The sequence below is a fragment of the Ascidiella aspersa genome, chromosome 8, assembly GCF_963924565.1.
Source record: "Ascidiella aspersa chromosome 8, kaAscAspe10.2, whole genome shotgun sequence".
NCBI classification, from domain to species: Eukaryota; Metazoa; Chordata; class Ascidiacea; order Phlebobranchia; family Ascidiidae; genus Ascidiella; species Ascidiella aspersa.
Window position 1 is genome coordinate 20,702,530 of NC_139454.1, and position 10,953 is coordinate 20,713,482.

A 10,953-nucleotide genomic window follows, 5' to 3' on the forward strand; every position below is an offset into this window, starting at 1 on the left:
GTGAACAACGACAACATTGACAAACTTCAACAACCGAAACGTCATGTCGATAGACCCGATGTAAATAAAAAGCAGGTTTGCAGTAACTTGTAACAAGATTAATAAAAATTATTAAAGAAACAAACACCCAGGCCATATGTACAACTTGATTGAAACATGCTGATTTGCTAGCATTTGCGGTCGATCCACCAAAAAATAAGGATATTTAACAAAAGTTACTCATTTTTCGGAAAATATGGACGAAATTCCACCTGTTAGAGTGATGGCAACTATATTATTAAAACAACTTTTCAAAGTATAATTGTAGTTTATTTTTTGTGTATGTTACAGAAAGGCACAATAAGACGTTTCGGAAGGTTCCTACGTAATACGATTTTCTGCTGTTTTCCACGAAGGCGATTGTAATGAAGGTAAATTTACTGTTAAAAGTATAATTTTATTTGCAAAATAAATCCGTTCTATATTTAAGTCTACAATCTTGTTTTGCAGAAAAATGAAGTCGACAAGTGATAATATTGTCACGTCACACATGAATAACGTGCAGATAAGTATCAGTAAAATTAGTATTCATCTCATGGTAGTTTTGTTAATATTAATTAAGTTATTTCATTTGTAGAAAAAGTGCCGCACCAGAAAAATATCCCGTCAATTGGCTGTCACTTTACCACCTACCTTGGCTTGAAAAAGGATTTGCTTTACCAGATATCGAAGAAAATTTTACGAACTAAGGTAAAACGATGGTAAAATAACAATAAAGAATGAAAAATATATATATATATAAGAATTGTTGAATTTACAGTTTGAACCTTCCAGTTTGGTACAATGCATCGTTTCGCACAAAAAGCTGAGGGAAAATTATAGACAGGTAATGAGCAATAGTAACAAAATGTAACATTCTAAATTCAGGTTTTATATAAAAAACAAAAGTTTTTGTAATTATTTTTTTAAGGTATCTCAAAAGCCAAAAAGTTGTACCAACAATCCATATATGAATCAAAATCAGGTTTGACATTTTTATGTTTATCGGGTAAACGTTTGTGTTTTAATATTATTTATCTATTTGTTATTAAGGAAAAATCCACAGCGAATGTTGCTTCAGTTCAACAGTTGCAAGGTTGTTTGGAGGGTTCTAACGACCGCAATAAGAAGGTTTGTAGTCATTAAGACTGAGAGTAAATACAATTTAGCAGGACATACTTATACGTATGTGTTATTTAGAAACAAGAATCAGTGAACAACGACAACATTGACAAACTTCAACAACCGAAACGTCATGTCGATAGACCCGATGTAAATAAAAAGCAGGTTTGCAGTAACTTGTAACAAGATTAATAAAAATTATTTAAGAAACAAACACCCAGGCCATATGTACAACGTGATTTAAACATGCTGATTTGCTAACATTTGCAGACGATCCACCAAAAAATAAGGATATTTAACAAAAGTTACTCATTTTTTGCAAAAATATGGACGAAATTCCACCTGTTAAAGTAAAGGCAACTGTTATTTTTACCAACTTTTCAAGGTATGGTAATGGTTTAATTTTTGTGTATGTTACAGAAAGGCGCAATAAGTCGTTTCAGAAGTTTCCTACGTAACACGATTTTCAGCTGGTTTCCTCGAAAGCGGTTTTAATGAAGGTAAGTTTACGTTTAAAACTATAATTTTATTTCCAAAAAACATCCCGTTGTATATATAATTCTACAATCTTTAACTATATTTTGCAGGAAAATGAAGTGGACAAGTGATGATATTGTCACGTCACACATGGATGTGCCACGTGCGGATCTGGAATTTATTTTAGTGTAATGCAGGGGTCGGGAACCTATATGGCTCTTTTGATGAACGAACCTTGCTTACAGAAAAATCTAAGCTAATGTTTCTGAGCATGATCTCAAATAAAACTTCACGCTGCACGACCGCTTTTTTCTTTAGTTTTCCTTTTTCAACTCACATAATGGCAAATTTTCTGCGATTTGTTTCGAGCCTGTTATACCCTTCAAAGAAGTCTCTTATTATCCAAAAGGCCCTATTCTTTCAACGGACCTCCGTAATGAAAGTTGCGCAAACTTAATTAATTTTTAGTGCATATTATGTTCTGTTCTTTAAACGAATAGACGCGTCCGTGTTTAATTTTGTATTTTGTTTCAACCTATACCTACGTTTGAAAGTGTTATATGGCTCTCATTGAAATACAACAAAGAATATTTGGCTTATATTGCTCCTTTAACTAAAAAGGTTCACCAACCCTGGTCTAATGTGTTTATATTTTTTTATATTTATATGACTTATTTATATTTTTGTAAAATAAAAACTTATTAGGAATATGAATACATGAAGGGTAGGTATATCATTGATAGATCAGTAGTAACAAAAAAACAAAATCATTCGTGCAAAATTGGGAATCAATAAGTGGTAAATTTTAAACTTTTAAACCGATTTTTGATATCCGTATTACTCTGAAGCCCATTACAATTTATTTCGCTTAAAATAAAACTAAAACAATGTGCTATGTTCGTTAAAAGTACGACATATTAAGCACAGAATACATACATTACATCGAATCTAAACTTTTCCAAAGAGATAGCGGAAAACTAAAACAGTGCGTATTATACCATTAAGTTAAAACCTCGGGTAAAATTAGAATAATTTTCTACTTTTACCCTAGAAATAATTGAACGCAAACAAAACTTTCACAGATGATGTCACCAATTCTTGTCCTAACGAGTCGTTTAAAATAGGCAAAACTTAGGAAACCTATGGTTATCGTTCCACATGGTACGCAAGTTTATGGTACACAAGGACACCGTCATTTTCAAGCTTAGTTTAACTATTTATAATATAATTTATAATCAGCTGCAACCGATGATACTGATTGTACTGACTGGCCCCATTTGATAGTTTTTACCGGAGCTGGAGCCGGAGCAGTGGTATCATTGAGCTCCGGAGCTGGAGCCAGTACAATTTAACATTTACGCCTGCTTCAATTAGCCCTGCTTTCAATATTATGTTTCAGCACAAGCTTTTTAACACAGACAATTGTCACACTGTTGAACCATAGAATACTAATTACATAGAAGGCTCACTGCCTTATTTGCATACTGTTCCGCATGAATGACACTTACTTCGGTCGCGAATGTAAACAAGCTTTGGCATCAAAAATCGTTGTATTGTGTATTGGATTTTCACCACTGACGTCCAGAACTAATTTTATCTACTAATTAAGATCAAATTAGGCTTTTACCATCGTAAAGGCCTCTCCATACAACTACGATCGTATAAAATGTATACGTATAGTCGCGGTCACCTACACCTGTGCGGTAACGAATCTGGGAACACACAATAAGACCTAAAAAGCAACAATACCTAAGCAGAAAAATCTATAAAACCATAGTATTAAGACCAATGACATAATAGGAGTTAGTGATGTACTTTGGGGGTTGGTTAAAGTGTTGTTTATGCCTGATTATGAGCATTTAGGTCTTATCCCGACGGATGTCGGACTTATTCCGATTTAGACGGTTCTAATAACATTAGGTATTAGTCCTATTTTGGCCTTATTCCGAATTGTGTTTTATTCTGACGTTGGTGTTGTTCTTATCTCGGTTTTATGGCTGGAGTCCAACGAATCTAATTTTGGTTTTGCGCAGTTATTTTTCTACAATAATAATTTAAATAATAATATATATATATATAACAATAATTTTTAAACAAAATTTTAATATACCAACTTTTTATATGGAATAATATTTACACATGGTTTGATATTGTAAATTGTGGAGTAAAGTGTCCAATAAAAGATGGGGCAGATGAAAAATTGGAATGGTTAGAAAATATTTTTATTCAAGAACTAGCTTCTTGGAAGGTTGTTTATATTAATTTGCTTAAATCTATTGCAGGCACTGACAGCTATTTTTATTTAAAGGAAAATATAGAAAAACACTACAAAGGTGAAAACAAAAGACTTATGGCAAAGCCCGCATTGGAAGGATTAGTGTTCACCACTAATCAGAATAAAATAAATTTTATTCTGCTTAATAATCGTCTTTTAAAACAGCTGGATTATGTGTGCTTACATATAGAAGTATATCCACCACAAAGCAAATATCAAATTGTGTTTTATTTAGAGGCAACTTGGCTACCGGGCAAGAAATCCTGATATACACCAGGTGTCATATGGTGTGAAGCATGTAATAGAAAGAAAAATAATAAAAAAGCAAAGGCGGTAATACAACATATGAGATCAGAAATGTTTGGATAATACTCTGTGAAGATCCCCCCCCCCCCCCCAAAAAAAATAGGCAAATTGAATAATAATTTGGTGTTCTGTTATTACTTGATGTACCGGTAACAAATAAAAAATGAATTGCTGTTAATGGACTGAAGTTAAATAATTTAACTTTTATAATGATCCCTAATGGCCAACTAACAAATGCTAGTAATGCATCAACGATACTACAATCAACACATATGTCATAAATAAATAAAATACAGGGGTTCAACTTCAAGTTGAGATAACATTTATGTGCAAATAAACTGTTATAATAAAGATTTAAATATATTGTTTTTTTATTTATATTATTTTACATGCCTCTTTCTTATTATGTTGGCATATCTCTTGTAAACCTGTAGAATTCTTATTAACCTAAATTTTCAAAACATTTTCAAAAAGCTTTTTACTAAAATTGTGTCCCAAAACCCTTGTAAACAGCATAACCATAAAAAAACAGTCAACGTTTCGCTCTGTTCATAATCACATTTAGCCATTTCACTCAGAGTTTCATTGAACTTACTAAAACGACTGCTAGAAAGTATGTCAATTATTATCAGGGAGTCGAACCAGAACCGAACCGGTTTTGGGTCATTTTTTTCAACACCGTAACCGAACCTGGACCGGGTTTTGAAAGATTTTAAGGAGCCGAACCGGAACTGAACCGAATAATTTGAAAGAACATGAACCTTAACCGAACCCAAACCTGTTAACAAAAGCGGTTCACTCCAGCATGACGTTACAAATTGTATTTTAAAAAGTCTAGTTATTCCATGTTGTATGAACAAATTTGAATATTGAATAAAAAAACATTGATTTTTTTAGATATTTCAATAAGATTTGCCGTTTTTTTAATACGTCACGTAACTTTGATTGAATGACTTACTATTCAAAGATTATTCTCTACATTTATTGATCTACATTTTTTGATTTAACACAACTTATATTATATCCGAACCGGAACTTTATGAACCGGTTTTGAAATAACGATGGTTGAACCGAAGCTGAACCGGAACTTTTAAATTGCTCCGAACCGAAACTGAACCAGATTACGAAAAAATCCTTGAACCCGAACCGAACCTGAACCGGAAAAGTCAAACGGTTCGACTCCCTGATTATTACTTCATTGAAATTAATTTTATCAGCTTTTTTGTTGCATTCTATGCTAAAAGTAAAATACATATAATCAAAAAATATGAGCACCACTCAGCAGGCATCTTTAGATGGCAATTTTCTTTTTCCAACCTGAAAAGAAAGGCAGAATTCGAGGTTCTTTCATTTTCAGGTGCACATAAAACTTATAATGCAAGTCTTTGTACTTTTTGGAGACCTTGTGAATACAGTATCCAGCAACATATATATACTAACATTTCACTTTCAGCTTTATTTATAAAATAAGATTGTAAAGCTGTATCTTTTTCTTTGTTTTAGACAATTTCATTGAATAAATGTAAAAGTTGCTTTGCAGCTTCCAATTATGGTAAATTAAAAAATAACTTATCAGCATTACAGCAAAATTTCGGATATTGTGATATTATACAACCCGGTTGATATTTTCCTAAAAATAACTGCAACCAATCCGTAATTACTTCATAGGCTAGAAGGGAAGCTGAATCTCTCCCGGCAGTGACACTAAACTGATGGTTGCTTCTGCTGTTGGCTTGATTAGTGGTTGTAATTCCACTTCTTGGGGAACGTTAAGCAGTTCGGCTATTACCTCACTTGTCAGACCAATACTTGACATGTTAAAATATATTAAAGTGACAAAATAAACATGGATATAATTAGAAAAGTTCGTGCATTAACTAAAACGCTGAATAAAATACGCGAAAACGCGAATATAATACGCAGGTCAACAAACGACATGAATACTATACCTATAATTGCCGCCGAAACCCGTGTTTTTAACAAATCGTGTCAGTGTTACTCATGCGTGACGAGACCCAGTACGCCTTCTATGTAATTAGTATTCTATGGTTTAACCATAGAGCACTAATACTAGAGAGGTAACTGATTGTTCACTCAAGCGTGAAATCAATCATAACTTTTCTTGTTTGGCAAAAAATATATATTTTTTAAAACAATAAGGTAATAAATAACTTTATTCTTTGGAATAAAGTTTTAGTTTTGCAAAAATTATACAAATAAAGAATCGCGACACCTTTTTATTCGACCAGCCTCTGCAGATTGGTCACGCTTGGATGAAGCGTTGCCACGTGACCATTTTTATTTGATTTTGCTGGTAATTGCATAGGACGTTTTAAAATTTTCTCAAAGTTTGCTCTAATAAATAAAAAGCAAAAAATGGCTAAAATGTAATGTAGATGTACCAGACGTATGTACTGATATCTGCAGATTGTATATCCAATCAACTATAGGGGAATTTGTACTTAACCCCAAACCAGAATTGCTGTACAAAAAATATGCGCATGTTTGCAAAAATGCATGCGACTTTCTAGGAATGCAACAAGTTGTTGCAGCTCAGTTCTTGATCAAAATCTTCGATGCCATTATTGTAAATCAAGAAGAAAAGGCAAAGCACGCGGTGGCAGGTGTTACTACATGTGAAACAGGTAAAGTTGTATGGTTTTTGCACATGTGTTATTATCTGTAGATGCTAAAATTGTACAAATTTATTTCAGAAATTTTGGAGTATGTTGGTGGATTCTTAATGCGAAAAGCTTTTGTTAAATATGGAAAAGCAGTCCCTGATCTTCTGAATGGATTTTGCCAAGATGCACCTCAGGGAGTGTTTTCCATGTCAATGCAAAAACCTGGATATATGTTACTCTACCCTTCTACCAGAATGTTAGGACCACTTTTGAGAGTCTACTACTTGCACAATTGAGAAATAGCTAATAAAGTGAAAGATATTAATTTTTTTAACATTTATAAACAACTGAACAGAGACCCATTTTGCAATCGATTTGTTGAAACACAAAGTACCAAATTCGACACTTGTCAAACATAAACAGAGGAAGTAGTAAGATATATAATGCATCTTTTTATTAAAGTCCTTGGACATAATTTTGCTAAACACTTACTTCAAAAGTACGTTTCCCCGAATTTTACTACATAAATACATGCTAAAAATATTTACAGAGTAAGAAGAACACAACAAATACTTTACCGTAAACATCACAGTTTGGAGATCTAATATCTGATGCCAAGTGGTTTTCTTCCCACCATTGAAGTACTTGTATAGATGTATTTTTTGTTGCCTGATTTACACCTTTGCATATGCTCATTTCTTCAAGCTTAACTGTACAAGTTGTAGCATTGTTGTTTGCAAATAAGTGTCATTTAAAACTTTAGTTAATTTAAGATCATACGCTGTTAAATGTTATGTATACCTACCCAGGAAAGAATTTAGGGTGGAATATTTAATGTCCAGCTTGGGAGAAACCAATCTCCACCCATGATATGCAATCCAATTTACTTCAATTGATGGTGATATACAGACACTGAACAAAATCATTAAAATAAATTAAGTATGCGGTGAAGTAATGCCCAGTTACAAATTCAGTGAACCTCACAAACCTAACACTGGGATGAATGTAAGTTTTTTCATGAAGTTCAATAAAAAAACATTCCTGTTGTGTTGTAAAAGACCATTTACCTAAAATAATACTGCAAATAAACTTATATATTGGGAGGTTTAAATTTACCTACCTCTAAATGCTTTTCCAATTTTTTTGCTTGCTAATTTTAAGTCATTTAAATTGGAGTGCCTAATCTTAGCTGAAGGAGCCTGTCTGTCTGTTGGTGGTTTTCTGGCTGACTAAGATTAATAAAAAAATAAAAGTTATAGACTACAATATTCAGATGCACTTACAAAGTATGTTTCCCCAGCTAACAATTTGACGTCGCAGCGACGTAGATTTTTGGTTTAAGTTTGGTCGATAAGACGTTGCAACCAACGTTATTTCTACGTAAAAGCGTCGACACTTTACGACCTAGATGCGACGTTGTGCAACTACGTTATTTATGCGTTTATCATAAACGTTATTTTTACGTAGAAGTGTCTACTCCAGATGACGTAGATTAGACGTTGCAAATTACGATGTTCAGCGACGTTATTTATACGTTTATCCTGAACGATATTTTCACGTAAAAGCGTCGACACCAAACGATGTAGATGCGACGTTGTGCAACTACGTTATTTAGACGTTCATCATGAACGTTATTTTCACGTAAAAGCGTCGACACTTTACGACCTAGATGCGACGTTGTGCAACTACGTTATTTATACGTTTATCATGAACGGTGTTTTTACGTAGAAGTGTCCATTCCAGACGACGTAGATTAGACGTTGCAAATTACGATGTTCAGCGACGTTATTTATAAGTTTATCACAGACGTTATTTTTACGTAAAAATGTGTGATTCCGGACAAAGTTCACGACGTTGGAAACTACGTTGTAAAACAAGGTTATTGAAAGCGTTCACATTGTTATGTTTGCGTAATAGTTTGGACTCCATGCCCTACAAATTACGTTGGAAATGAAGTTACAAATTACGTTCGCAACTACGGTATAATGCGCAAAAAAGAAACATAATAACGATGTTTTTGAATTTTTAAAACACTTATACTTGTTGTGACATATCTGACTGTAATTATTTACACTTGCAAATTCTTACTAAATCTTCTAAACAATTACCATCCAGGAAAATATAGAAATAATATAGTATTGAAGTAAAACAAACACGGCAGTATAAAAATGTTGACAATAAAGAACTGTAAAAAAGACAAGAAAACTGAGAAAATTGGTCTGTGGACCTGCAAAACACACAAATTTTATAGTGTTACTTAAATTGCTCTATTACACTAACACAGTCTAAAAGACAAAATTGAAAAAGTTTTGCATTTCACAGACTATGTGTAAAACAATGCACATTAAAACAGGAAAGTAACGTTAACAACAACAACAACGTATTGAAAAAATAAGAACAATAAAAATCCAGCGGTGTAAAACGAAAATCCAGCAGTTTAATCCGAATCTGAATGCATGTGTGATACATCGAGAGAGCTGTGGGCAAATAATATAAAAATTAGGGAATAGGGAAGTGACTGCTAGGGCTATAGGGTCGAACAGGGGAATATATACCTTATAAAAATGGCTCATGTGTTTGTCAAGCTAAGGAAAACCTCATCCAACTTTCATCTGTTTAAGCTGCATTAACTGGGAAATGTGATTAATAACTACAAACATAACTTTTAACTTCATTTACCTTATGTAACCAATTCGAAATGAGAAAAGCCAAAAAACTAATTGCAATGATGCACGTGCTTCTACATGGTTCAATAAATGCCCAATTGGTTGCCTTAAACAAAAAATTTAAAACAACCTGACAGTTATTTCATATTTTTGATTTTTTTAGTATGTCAGCAAAGTGTTTTATGAATGTGATTAATTGTTCTCACTATTGGTAATATTATGATCCAGACGTTTGGAATCCTAACACAATTCAACCATAGTTTCAAAATTTAGATGTGCCATTTACCAATTTAGCCAAGCACAGAAATTTTATATCACTGTTAATGTATTTTCTTGTGCAACCTGAATTTGTTCGGTAAAATGTAGTATCAAGAATTTTTATCTCTATTTTTGCCAATAATAACATTTAATAATGAATATTAGTATTTTTTACATTTTTTAAACTTTGTTTTTATATTAAAAAAATATAGACCATTCTTAGTACTAGTCTATGGTATAATTTTTTCCCAATAATTCTGTCATATTATGTTTATTTTGCCTTTACTTATTGTGTGATAGCGTTTTGTGCTGTGTAGCTTCTGGTCCACAGAATGCAGACTGGTCAGAAATATATAAAATTAAAATTCTGGTGACATTGTATAACTATCACTGGTAGGTTTTGAAAAAAATTGCTGCCCAAATAAAGAAATTTAAACGCAGCCAGGATACATTTTAAAGTCTTTGTTGTTAGCATCTAGGGCAATTGCAAGCATAAAACAAAACAGTATGAGTCAAATAAATATAATAATTAACAAAAATCTTGAAAATATTAATCACTAATTTACCTGTAAATATTGATGAGCAGCCAAGTTCATGAGGAATATCTTTAACGTGTACCCTTCTTTAAATCCCACCTTGAACTTTTAATCAAGCCTTTAGTCGAGATCTTCAGTAATCAATTTTCAAGTGTTCATTTGGGGTTTTATGCACACCCAAGGTATTTACGCTGGCATGATACAAAGATCAAGATTTGCATTAAAATTGTCTAAAAAGTTTGGGTGTTCACTCGCCGTAGAATGCAATTGGGCGCTGGTTTAGAATCCTACCACAATGATTAAATCAACGCAGAATATTTGGGTTAGGGTGCGAGTTAGCGTTTGGGTGAGGGTGGGCCAAGTATTATTATATCTATTATTTAATACTTGACCCACCCTAATCCAAAATGCTAACCCGCACCCTAACCCAAATATTGTGCACTGTGGTAGGATTCTAGACCAGCGCCTGCAATTGCCCACAGAGGTAATAGAGCTTGTTTTTCTATGTTAGATGAAAATTAGTGGAGGCTTTAAAGTCATTTATTCAGTAAATCAATTTTTTTCCTACTTAAAATAAAAGTTATAAATAAAACTACAAATACAGCTTAGACTATTTAACCTGAAAATATATTTGATAACAAAGCCTAATCGGCGCTGGTCTAGAATCCTAC